This window comes from Cervus canadensis, chromosome 32, assembly GCF_019320065.1.
Source record: "Cervus canadensis isolate Bull #8, Minnesota chromosome 32, ASM1932006v1, whole genome shotgun sequence".
NCBI lineage: Eukaryota > Metazoa > Chordata > Mammalia > Artiodactyla > Cervidae > Cervus > Cervus canadensis.
Genome location: NC_057417.1, coordinates 10,309,315 through 10,322,188, shown reverse-complemented (window position 1 = coordinate 10,322,188; position 12,874 = coordinate 10,309,315). Strand labels below are relative to the sequence as shown.

Below are 12,874 nucleotides of genomic sequence, written 5' to 3'. Positions count from 1 at the left end.
CCAGCTGAATGCTGGCTGTTGCGGACTCTGACTTAGGCCCATTATGTGGGGTGTGGAGCTGGGCCTGGGTGTTTTAAGGGTGGAAAGTAGGCAAGATGTTGGAGGGATGAGGAAGGGCCAGAGAGGGTCTGAGATGCAGAACTGCAGAGGGGGCTGGCAGCCCGCAGGAAATAGCAGGCAGGACAGGCTGTCATCATTACAAGGTCTTCAAGGCCAAGTGTAACTCTGCTTGGTTTCATGTTCGTTTTGAATAATAGCTAACATGAAGCATTTTACATGGATATATGTTCATTTGGGGCTTCCCTGGTGGCTCAAACGGTAAAGAACCTGCCTGCAATTTCAGGAAACCTGGGTTCAGTCCCTGGGTGGGGAAGCTCCCCTAGAGGAGGGCATGGCAACCCACTCTGTATTCTTGCCTGGAGAATTCCATGGAAAGGAGCCTGGTGGGCTACAGTCCATAGGGTTACAAAGAGTTGGACACAATTGAGCAGCTAACACAGACACATGTTCATTTTACATGGATCTTCTCAAGGACCATTTACAAACAGCTGGGGTGTGAAGAAGTGACTGCTGTTCTTCCCATTTTACAGGTAGGGAAACTGAGGCACCAGGTCAAACAACTAGAAAATGGCACTGGCAGATTCCAACTAACCCTAGTGGGGGTCTTTAGCCTCAAGGCTAATTCTTGTGGGCACTTCCCTGTAATGCCCCTCGGGAAGTGAATCATGGCAGCTGTGGGCCTCAGACCCAGTGAGGGTTCAGGCAAAACTCTTCACTCCTCCAGGGCCTCAGTTTTCTCACCTGCAAAATGGGGGCATTAGCAAAGGCCTCACCATCACCTGACCTAGTGGTCAGAGGAAAGTTTGTTGGATAAGACGGGGGCGAGTACCAAGCACAGAGCCGGGTAAGGGTCTTCCAACATCTTTAACCCCCTCAGCAAACCCTCTGGCTTAAGCATCTGGGACCAACGTGGGACTTGGGGGGCCACCTCCTTCTGGCTCAGCCGCAAGCAGAGGGGTCCCCCTCCCACCCCACTGCCCTCAGATGCCGCCCCCCCAACCCCCGCAGGGCGCAGGGAGGCCGCTCGGCACCATATTTAGTCAGGGGGAGCGGGCAGCCCCGAGCTGGTATGCAGCGCTGGGAATTCCTGCAGGAAGGAGCCTGCGCCTGCCCTTTTTGGGTTGTCTCCCGCCCAGCGCCCCCCGCCGCCCGCCGCGCCCGCCCGGGGTGGGAGGACCGGCCGGGAACCTAGGAGTCCGGCCGGGCGGGGAGCGGGGCGCCCAGCTGCCCGTGGGTCCCCGGGCTGGCGCAGGGCCAGCCCAACGCTGCGGCTTCCTTTTATGGCCTGTGTGCGTGCGTGTGACAGAGAGGAGAGAAATGGGGGGAGAAAGGGAGGGCGATCTGGAGCCAGAGACACAGGGACCAGAGACAGAGAGACAGTAAGAGACAGCCATGGGCAGAGTGACGGAGACACAGAATGAAAGGCAGAACAAGACAGACAAACGGTGACGGTGACTGAGAGACCCGGTGTCAGACACACTGGAGGGGGTGGTGCGGACACGGGGTAAGGGAGTGGTACTGAGAGGGACAGAGACAGGGAGAAAGCTTTCAGGCAGCTTCATTTGCAAGAATTTCTTGGGGCGGGGAGGAGCAGGAAAAGGGCGCTTTCAAAGAGCAGGGAGGCACCCACATTGTCTTTGGATCCTGACATGCACCTTGCAAATTACATAATTACCACACACACACTTCAGCTTCAAACACCGAGGCTCAGAGAGGGGAAGTGACTTGCCTGAGGTCACACAGCCAGCGATGGTACACCCGGTGCCTGAAGTCACAACAATTGGGTCTTTTTTTTTTTTTTTTTTTGCTGTGGGTGGAAGTGGCGATGCCAAGTTGGGAAAAGTAAAAATTTCCCCTTTCCGCACAATTCCCAGCAGAGTTGGGGGCTCCTGTCTTGTACTTTGCAAAGTTCAGAAAATCCCCTTTCCCTGCCTGTCTCGCAGCATAGCCAGCCCCTTTCCAGGCAGTAGGGGCGGAAAAAAATGGGGAGCGGGGAGAGGAGGTGTCGACTCGGACCCCCACAGTTCCTCCCCTGCGGAAGAAGCGGTTAAAGCCTGCGCGGCTGGAACTGACTCAAGGAAGAAATTCTCAAGCATCCCCTAGAGACGCCGAGTGCTCTCCACCCGTTTCTCTAGGGACCCGGAGCCTCCGCGACTGTCCGAGAGCCGGGGTTAGAAAGCCCCGAACGCCTCTCCCCGCTGCGCCCTTCCCGGGGGCCCCCTTCCGGTGCGCCCCTTTATGGGCGTCGCGGCAGGAGAGCGCGAGGCCTGGACCAGAGCGGCGTTTTTCGGACCCTGCAGGGGGCGCTGCGGAGGGAGCCGCGCGGGACCCATCCCCTCCCCGCCCTCCTCGGCGGCCTCTCCTTTCCCACCCGCGGGCAGCTCCGGGTCTATAAAAAGAGGCGTCCCGGGCGAGCGCGGAGATTTGGACGCCCCTGCCTGGGAGGTGTACCAGATCTGAGCTCTCCGTCAAGTTTCTTCTCCGCTCTCCCCCCCAGTTGGAGATCTGTAAGTATGTGGTCCTGCGGCGGACGAAGTTGAATCGGGGGTTACAGGATCCTGCAGGGCATCCTATAGGGGTTGGGGAGCCGTGAGGCGCATCTGTTGCCATCCTCTTAAGGACCACTGGGGAGGGGCTGAGGGGTCACAATTTTCACTTCTCTATGCCCCGTCATCCTATATTTCCCCCAAACCAGCATCTCCCAAGGTAGCCAATGAGAAGTACCCCCTTGGGGGGTACTTATTAAAGATAATGCCTGGGCCCGTCTCCGGTTACTTTAGAATCTTCAGAGAAACTGTACTCTGTGTATATGAGTCCCAGATGATTCTTGTTATGAGGAGACTCGGGGAGATATGCTGCCTTGGAAATATCAAAGATCCAGCTTCCACTGAAAAGTCATTTCCTATCTCATAGGCAGGCAATGTGTGGCTCCAAGTGGAGTTGGAAGCATCAGTTTAAAAAACCATGGGCAGAAGGGGGGGTGTTTTTCCCCAGTCTAGAGCAGCAGTCCCCAATCTTTTTGGCATCCCCATGGAAGACAATTTTTGATGGATCAGGGTAGGGGGATGGTTTCAGGACAATTCAATCACATTACATTTATTGTGCACTTTATTTCTATTATTATTACATTAGCTCCACCTCGGAGCATCAGGCATTAGATGCTGGAGGTTGGGGGACCCCTGCGCTAGAGGATGCGCTGCTGATAAGCCTTGATCATGATCCATTTGTTACAGCTTGGTTTTCTTCCAGACACACACACACCTCCCCCCCACCCAAATTTTTAAAAATCTCATCCAGGTTGACCCCAGGGGCCTCAAATACTCAGACGCCAAAGCCTGCACTTGCTTACAGAGTCTGCAAGTGCATTAGGTAAGATGGGGCTGGGCTTTCCTGCAGAACACCCATGTTGCTCTCATGTCCCACCAAGTGGGCAAAGTGAGAGAAAGTGGCTGCCACCGGTTGTCTGCTTTCTGTCTGCACTGGGAGCTGATGGGGATTTGGCTGCCTGAGGAAAGGCACCGTTCAAAACCACACTCATCAAGAAGTAAAAGCAAATATTGAGAAACCCCAGGAGAGGGAGCATTTAGTACAGTATTAAGAACTCATAGATTAAATCGCAAACTGACCATTATATACAGAGAAGGAGCTTGCAGAAGCTCAGCTGAAAGTCATTTGATAGCAGTGGGTGAAACAGGACATTGAAGACCCATAGAAGTGCAGTTTCCTTGGTGCTTTCCCATTGAGGCAAATTACCATTGATGGAGCGCTTATGCGCCAGGCACTGTAGCAGTGTTTGACTTCATTGACCTCATTTAGTCATTGCAACATTTTAAGGGAGGCATTCTGATGCCAGTTTAGTATACAAGATAACTGAGGCTCAGAGAGTTTAAGTAATTTGCCCAATGTCACACAGCTTACAAGTGGTGGATCCCATTCCTGCCAATTCTATACCCCTGACCCCACCAACTTTTTTCTTTACCATGAACAAAAACTTTGTTGGAATCAGGTTTCTGATGGGACCAGATGCGACCAGTAAGGCAAGTGTTTATCATCCCTTTGAAGAAACTATAAACTGACCTTTTGCAAATTTAAAATAAAATGCACTGTTTGTCCCCTGGTGGTATGATCATCTAGTTGACTAGATTAGATGGGCTGCCATCCCCAAAGTCCAAAAGGTGAACTAGCTGGGCCTTCCTCGAGAAGCTTCTAGGGCTGGTAAACACTGTGTGTTTTATTATCATGTCTGAAATAGACATGTTATTCCGTACAAGGTATTTGTTATGGATTTGTTATCGTTACTTTTCTGTGCGAGGTCTGAGATTGAGGCAAACATGCCCATTTATGGTAGCGTTTTCCACGAGGCCATCCCCAGCCCCCTTGCAAATTAGCCCTGTATTGCAGCTTTGTTGGTCCTGCGTCTGGGGATTTCTCTGCCCTTGTCCTTCCCATTTGGGAACAAGTTGGGGAGTCTGGAAAGGAAGACATTTGGGAGAAAAGGGGGATTAACTTCTCCTGCTCTCTTTTGTTTTGAAGTTTTATTTTTTGGGTGGGAAAGTGGTCTTCTCCTTTCCTCAGCATATTGAATCCAAACAGGTGAATTTTATGCTGTAGGCACAACCATGTAACTCTAAACTCAGATACACATTAGATTTTTCTGGCAAACCACATCCAATGTTAAATTCACCAGAATCCAAGAACATCACAAGCAAATGTAGAAATCATCCATGTTGTCCTTCCCAAACCTCAGTTTTCCCATCTGTAAAATGGGGCTAATGAGACTATCTAACATCTGTTGAGTGCTTTTGCTGGGACACCATGCCGAATCCGTTACAGGCATCTTGTCACTAAGTCTTCACAACAACTCTTTGGAGTGGATGCTATTATTATTGGTCCTGTTTCACAAATGTGGAGACTGAATAACTTGCTCAAGATAGCTTGACTAGCCAATGAGGAAGACAAGATTTTACAAAACTAGCTCTTTCAAGACTTCAGTGTGTATGGAATTGCGCTGCTGGGAGGATTCAAGAGGATCTTGCATACGAAAGATTTAGCATAGTGCGTGGCCCCTGGTGAACTTCCATGGATGGTTATTTATATGTGATCAGAGACCTTAAAGATTTTGCTCAATGTTGCCCAGAATGTTGCAGAATTTTGGCAGAACCAGGAAACCTATGGTGTAGTCTTTCCATAAAAGAGAAACTTGCCCTTAAATTTCTTGTCTTGCCATCTCTTTTCATAAACTCAGTTCCTATTTGGGTAAAGGTGGTAATTAGAATCTTCTGCACTAATATAGATACATTTCCTCACCTGTGTCAGGAACATGACCAGGTATATTGGCCCAGGTATTTTGTGATTTGTGTAGGATCTCTGTGGTGTCCTTGAAGAGCTCACGTGTGAGTGGGAGGAGCCTGTCTGGCTTCCAAGGTGACTCCTTTGACCCCTGGGGTCTCTTCCCTTCACTCTGACCATTAAACGCATTTAACCATGGCCACACTGTGGGAGAAAGCCTGAGTCTGCAAAAGGCTACGTAGGAATTTGAAGGAACTTTTTGTTTTGCTTTGTTGGAGGATAGTTGACTTTGAAGGAAATTTTGTGAGGGGTCAGATGATAAAGGAAGAAGCTAGCATTGCCTGCTGTCCCTACAGAGGAAGTCAGGTGTCTCTGAGCCACATCAGTGATTCGGAGGTGAAAGAGGAATGGTCCTCATCAAAGTCCCTAAGAAAGGGCCATAGGCTTGCCTTTTGTTCACCCGTACAGGCTTGAACTTCCCCTCCGCTGGTGAAGCAGGCAGCAAATGATACAGAATCTCAGAAGGGTTCTGTATCCCTCAGAGTCTGAGACCACTGGGGGTGGTTATAACCCTTCCCTGGTCTCCAGGTAGAATGCCTCTCCAGGTAGAATTCCTGACCTTCTTTGTCCTTCCCCGCCTCTCCACTCTTCCCCATCTTTAGATATAACCATTGTTAATGTATTCTTGAGCATCTTTCCAAAACTTTTCTACGTCAAATCTTCCTTTTTTACACAAATATTGTTGGCTTTGTAAATTAGCTGGTTTTTCACTTTATTGCATATTTTTAACTTTCTATATCAGCATATTGTGTTTTTAACTCACCTGAGTAATATTCTATTATATGGAAGTATAGCATCTAATCAAGGAGTCAGGAAAAGACTTTGATGTGGGGAAAGATTGAAAGTAAAAGGAGAAGGGGCAAAAGAGGATGAGATGGTTAGATAGCATGACTGACTCAAGGGACATGAATTTGAGCAAACTCCAGGAGATAGTGAAGGACAGGGAAACCTGGCATGCTACAGTATATGGGGTTGCAAAAAGTTGGACATGACTTAGTGACTGAATAACAAAATAGCCTCTTATACAACAACCTCTTATTGAAATTTACCAGCTTCACTCCACATATAAACAGGGCTTCAGGGACATCTTTGTGTATCTATATCTAATTATATGAGTTTATCTGCAGGATAAATTCCCAGCAATGCAATTGGCTAAGTTAGAGAGCACGCACATTTAAAATGGATAGATATTGCTAAACAGTCCTCTAAAGACACTGTCGATTTAAATTTCTAAAGGACACATAGGAGACTACATGTATTTTAAGCTGTGCTAAGCCAGAGTTGCAAGAAACAAGACACAATGGGGCTTTTAGGACCAGAAATGACCATTTCTCTCTATCCTCTAAGCATCCTCCGTGGGAGCCACCAGACCTCTTGCTGACCAATTTCTCTTGGTAGGGAGGAAAAATTAATTAGCTTTGATAATTGTAAGAACTTCCTTCTGGAGGTACTTTAAAAACAGTGTTCAAATGAGGTAGGCAGATGTCAGAAAGGGGTGCAGCTGTGGCGAAGCCACACAAGGACAAGTCCATGCAAGGAAGCCAAGCAAGGATGAGACTTTCTGCTTGGATCAGGTGTCAGATCTGGGTTCAAATCTTGGCTCCAAATTTTACAAGCAAAAGCCTTTACTTTCTGGGACCTCCATAGCCTTATAGGAATAATCAATAATGCCTACCTCATCGAACACTTAAAAAACACAGCAAGATGGTATATATAAAATAAATAGCCTAGCTCAATGTCCCATGAATAGGAAGGGGAATAGAGGCTTCCCAGGTGGCGCTAGTGGTAAAGAACCCACCTGCCAATGCAGGAGATGTAAGAGATGCCGGTTTGATCCCTGGGTTGGGAAGAATCCCTGGAAGAGGGCATGGCAACCCACTCCAGTATTCTTGCCTGGAGAATCCCATGGACAGAGGAGCCTGGTGGCTATGGTCCATAGGTCTGCAAAGAGTCAGACACAGCTGAGCAACTTAGCACACATAGCACAGTGATAATAGTGCCTGTTATTAATGACAGGTTAAGAGTCCCGGTTGCCCATGGTGACAGTTGCCTGGAGATCTGGGGCATCTGGGGGCCCAGCCCCTCCCCCTGCTTCCCTCTGCACACTGACTCCTCCCTCACCTGGACCAGGTCTTGACCTAGTTTCTTCTCTGCAGAGGTCTTGTCAGCTGGTGGTCTGTGTTCTAGATCAGGCCCAAAAGTTTTCATTTTGCCTGCATGGCGTTTGAAACATGCACTGGTTTCCTTTAGGGATGGATATGATGGCTCAGACAGTAAAAGATCCACCTGCAATGCAGGAGGCCTGCGTTTGATCCCTGAGTCGGGAAGATCCCCTGGAGAAGGGAATGGCTACCTATTCCAGTATTCTTACCTGGAGAAACCCAGGGACAGAGGAACCTGGCAGGCTACAGTCCATGGGGTTGCAAAAGAGTCGGACCCAACTAAGCGACTTCACTTTCATTTCATACCTAAATGCAGACTTCCAAGTCTGTGGGATATCTGGCAGTGCAGGGCCCACATCCTCACTCAGAGACCCCAGCAGGAGCTGGGAAGCTGCCATGTCTCCTCTGGACAGACCAGAGGGCTCTGTCCAGCCACCTCCAGACTGGGTCACTCTGCATGGCTCACCTGACCCCGGCCACATTTGCGTTGGTGTCTCTGGTCCAAAATCTTGGCAGTAAAATACTGAGGGTAGCTGTTAACTAGGGCTGATGACGTGCAAATCCTGTTACTGTTTACTCTGGGGAATTTCATTCATTTTTCAATAATACAGAAGCAGAAGGGGCAAGATCTTTTACCCCTGAGTTCCTCTGGGGAAGATAAAACCGGTGCTAAAACAAGCTGAAATAGCTAAACATTCTCAGTTGGTCCAACTCCAACCTTTTTGATCTGGAATCACAGATACCACAAAATGTTAGAGCCCTTCCTATTTCTTTCCCCAAGTGAAAAACACAAGGCCCAGAGAGAGAGAGTGACTTGCCCAGAGCCACCCAGTGAGTTCAGCACAGAACTGGGATGTGTAAACCTGTGGTCTTACAGAGGCTAATGAAGAGCTCAAAGAAGGAAGCTGGGTGTTGTTGAGGAAGCCAGGATGTGCACAGAGCTGACACATTTGGCTGTGTCAGACGTTGCTGACGCCAACAGTGAAGAGTCCTTTGCTTTCATCAAAAGGCTGGATAGCAGCCTTTGATCACGAACTGGACGTAGTATCCATCAGTCCTGGGTAATGAGCCTGAACGTGTCCTCTCAGCTCTCAGAGCTGATGCAGGACATTGGACAGTACGGAATGGGAGGTGGGGGGGATGGTAGGGGAGGAGAGCTTGAGAGGAAGAAACCAGGAGGGTGGGCGTCTCCTTGAGGTCTGGCTGTCTGGGCTTCTCTTGTCTGCTCTCCTGTCCTCACCCTCCACATGTGTGACCGTCTGTAGCTGGCATTCCAGGTTGGTTGGGACAGTCCTCCCCCTAAGGGCCATCTAGCGATCCCTGCAGACATTTTCGGTTGTCACGTCTCAGCGGGGAGGGTGTGTTACCAGCATCGTTTGGGTCGAGACCAGAGATGCTGCTAACAGCCTCACAAGGAACAGGGCAGGCCCCCTCCCTGCAGGCTCCGCCTGCCCAGCCCTCCCCCACACTTCCGCCCACCGTCCATCCCACCGGCAAAGAATTATCCATCCCCAAAAGTCAATAGTGCCGCCCTTTGGAGAGATCCTGCTCTGAATTAAGGACCTCGGCAGGGAGTCGCAGACCGCAGTTTCCCTGCATTTAGTTTACGGCGAATCCTATCACTGCAGTGTGCCCTCTGGCCACTGCTGCAGTCTGGCACGCTGCTTTTCGTTTCCCCCTGTCCTCACCTAATGCCTGACCTGACACTTTTTGCCTGCTTGTCCACTACCGCAAATTTTGAAGGCTCAAGGTTCTGGCTGCATGCTGAGGCAAGTCCTTATAGCAATAAATCCAAGTTACCTGCAGCCTTCAAGTTGCCAAAGACAGATCCAGGGTGTGTCCCATGTGTGTGCCTGTTTTTCTTTCAGTCCTCAAGTTCTTTCTCTATTTCAAAGAGGGTAGACAAAACAGGAAAGATTTCTTGGGAAACATATTTTTAATTCAGATTCTACCATATCTAGCTGTGCCATGATGGTCAAATTACTGAACTTCTCTGTGCCTCAGCATAATGGTGCCTTGCGTAGCATTTTTGAGGGGTTTAAACGAGATAATAGCTGACAGTCAATTAGAGCAGCTGTGGAGCTTCCCCAGTGGTTAAGACTCTGTTCCCAGGGCAGGGGGCACAGTTCAATCCCTGCTCAGGGAACTAAGGTCCCCCATGTCACATGATGTGGCCCAAAAAAAAAAAAGACAGAGCAGCAGCTATGATTACTAATATTAGTAATATTAATTGCTAGACTCACCACATTTTCTCAAGGGCAAATCCGTGGGATTTAATTGGTGTTTGGGGTCTGTAATGTTCATGTTTTCAAAGACGTGTGGTCAGAGGACTGAAATAGCTTTCAGATGTCAAGACCTTGGATGTCCTGATGCAAGCTCTCCCTCTAGATGATGGAGGGAAATGGGTTCAGTTCAGTTCAGTCGCTCAGTCGTGTCCGACTCTTCGCGACCCCATGAATCGCAGCACACCAGGCCTCCCTGTCCATCACCAACTCCCGGAGTTTACTCAAACTCAATGGGTAGCACTTCTCAAATGGATAGTGTCTCAACTTCCCTGAATCCTGCACCACCCCCACCCCAAGTATTAATATTTCGAGGGATTCGAGTTCCAAGGAACACACTCCGGGAAACGCCGTTCTAGAGTGAAGCCAAGCTCCTCTTTCCTTTTCTTTCTTCTGACCAAAGCGGATTTCACACATTATGGCTGTCAGAGACCTCAACGACATGGGAAGCAGCCCAGACTCTCTCTCCTTTTTTTGGATGAAGACCGAATCTTTGCACTTGATCTGTTTGTAATTTTGAGTCCTAGATTAGACAGGGCTCCTGGCAGTGGAAATTCCTGTGTCCTTTTGTTTTTCTGCTGTGTTTTTGCTTTTCTTTCTTTTTTTATTTTTTTTTTTTCTGATTTTTAAGGCAACTCACCAACATAGAAATTAGGAAGAGCCCCTTTAGTTGTCATGCTTCTCGAAACAAATAAAACACATCTCCCGGTCTTCTTGGGTATAATCGGCTACCATTCAAAAACTTCTCTTAATTGTACTTATACTACTCAACTGCACAATTAAGTGGTAAAGATGGTAAATTTTATTAGATGGATTTTACCATAATTAAAGGTAAGAAGAAAAAATTTTCATTGAAGTGTATTTTATATCAGAACAGTACCCATCTTTATAGGTATGCAGCTCGATGAATTTCCACCCATGTAACTGGTACTCAGATTAAGAAACAAAGTTATCAGCTCCACGAACCTCCATCACGTCCTACCCTTCCCGTTACATCTGATGTCTAGCACCATAGATTAGATTTGCCTGGTTTCGAATCTCATATACAGGCACACCTCATTTTATTGTGCTTCACAGATACTGTGGGATTTTTTTTTCCCCCTACAAATTAAAGGCTTATGGCAAACCTATGTTCAGCAAGTTGTTGGTGCCATTTTTCCAATACCATTTGCTTACTTCATGTCTCTGTGACACATTTTGGTAATTCTTGTATATTTAAGGTGATTTCATTGTAGTGTTTGTTATGTGATCTGTGATCAGTGATCTTTGTCGTTGCTACTGTGACTCACTTAAATCTCAGATGAAAGTAAGAATTTTTTAACAATCATGTATTTTTCATTAAGGTAGACATTAGACATAATTAGACATTAGACATAATGCTATTGCACACTTAATGGACAATAGCATAGTGTAAATGCGACCTTTTTATACACTGGGAAACCAAAGTATCCCTGTAACTTGCTTTGTTGTGATAGTTACTTTATTGCAATGGTCTGGAACTGAGCCCAAAGCATCTCTGAGTTCTTCCTGTAAACAGAATCACATAGTATGTCCTTCTTGTGTCTGCCTTTTCTTCACACAAGTGTTTGTGTGATTTGTTCTTATCATGATGTGGAGTTGTAGTTTACTTAATTGGGTACCATTTTGAGAAACAGAGTTTTTTAAAAAATATTATGCATCTTTGTTCAATAGACATCTATTGATTTATTCGGCTTCTCTGGGTGTTAGTTGCAGCATATGGGATCTGGTTCCCTGACCAGGTATCGAACCCAGGCCCCCTGCGTTGGGAGAATGGACCACCCAGGGAAGTGCCCCCAAAGCCTCTTCTAATCTATAGATTCCCCCCTTTTAAAACGGTTTACCTGGTAAAGAAACTGAGTCATTCATCCTACGCTTACCTTGTGGACTTTGTCACACGCCCGTGACCTTGGTTGGCATGTTCCCTGTGGCCTGCATTTCCCTTAAATAGATGTTAGATCCAGAGGCTTTGTCAGTGTCTGTCCCCACCTCACCCCCTTTTTTCTGTAAGAATATTTCACTGGTGGTGGTGCCACTTCCCCAGGCATCCCCTCTGGAGGCACATAACCTCTGATCGGCTTCATTTTTGCAGCGTTAAGATTGCTGAGTAGGTGTAAGTGGTGTCGGCCCGATCCATCCATTGTAAAGTTCTCCATCTGCTATTCAAGCTTCCCAGGTGGTGCTGGTGGTAAAGAACCCACCTGTCATTGCAGGAGACACAAGAGACGCAGGTTTGATCCCTTTGTCAGGAAGATCCCTTGGAGGAGGAAATGTCAACCCACTCTGGTAGTCTTGTCTGGAAAACCCCATGGACAGAAGAGCCTGACAGGCTACAGTTCATGGGATTGCAAAGAGTCCGTCACAACTGAGCACATAGCACATTTGCTTGTTGTCTGATATAGTGGGGTGGGTCTGAGACTGTGGACCAGTATCCTCAGCATCACCGGGGAGCCTGTTAGAGATGCAGATCCCTGGGTTCACCCCAGACCTACTGGCTCAGAAGCTCTGGGGTGGGCCCAGGTATCTGTGATTCTACAACCTCCCAGATGAAGCTGATGCACAAGGAAGTTTGAGAACCACTGGTCTGATGTTTTAGCAACTTTTATAGTCATTGGCAAGACCCATTATTTTATTCAGAGTTCCAGAATTGCTACGTTCTAGTTTCATCATTTCTTCTACATTTATATAGCAGGAATTCTTCTAAGTAGATGGTAGTATTTTTTTTTAAGCAGTGAAAGGGGGGTGAAGGGAGGATGCTGTTGGACTTACTATGTCCCAGGAGAAATTCAACAGCAATTTAAAAATTAAGAGCGACTTTCCTGGGGGTCCAGTGATGAAGACTCCATGTTTCCACTGCAGGGGGGCTTGGGTTCAATCCCTATTTGGGGAATCTGGATCCCACACGCCCGGAGTCACCGCCTCCCAAAAGAATTTATAGTGCAGGAAATTTGATTGTTAAACCTGGAACAGTGTACATTTTCTACAATTTTTTAGTTCACTTTT

At 47.7% G+C, this 12,874-nt stretch overlaps 1 protein-coding gene across 5 annotated transcripts in view; it reads left to right on the top strand.

Moving 5' to 3' along the window:
• The first annotated feature begins 1,547 nt into the window (after positions 1 to 1,547).
• The window catches only part of MYH11 (myosin heavy chain 11), a 126,151-nt gene continuing 114,824 nt past the window's right edge, over positions 1,548 to 12,874 (top strand). For 4 of the 5 annotated variants that reach the window (XM_043456599.1, XM_043456597.1, XM_043456601.1 and 1 more), the window contains exon 1: positions 2,411 to 2,567. The gene's annotated coding sequence lies outside the window, so the exon portion shown is untranslated. Of the gene's footprint in view, positions 1,565 to 2,410; positions 2,568 to 12,874 lie in introns of those variants that run through there. The other variant, XM_043456598.1, reaches the window with a different exon arrangement.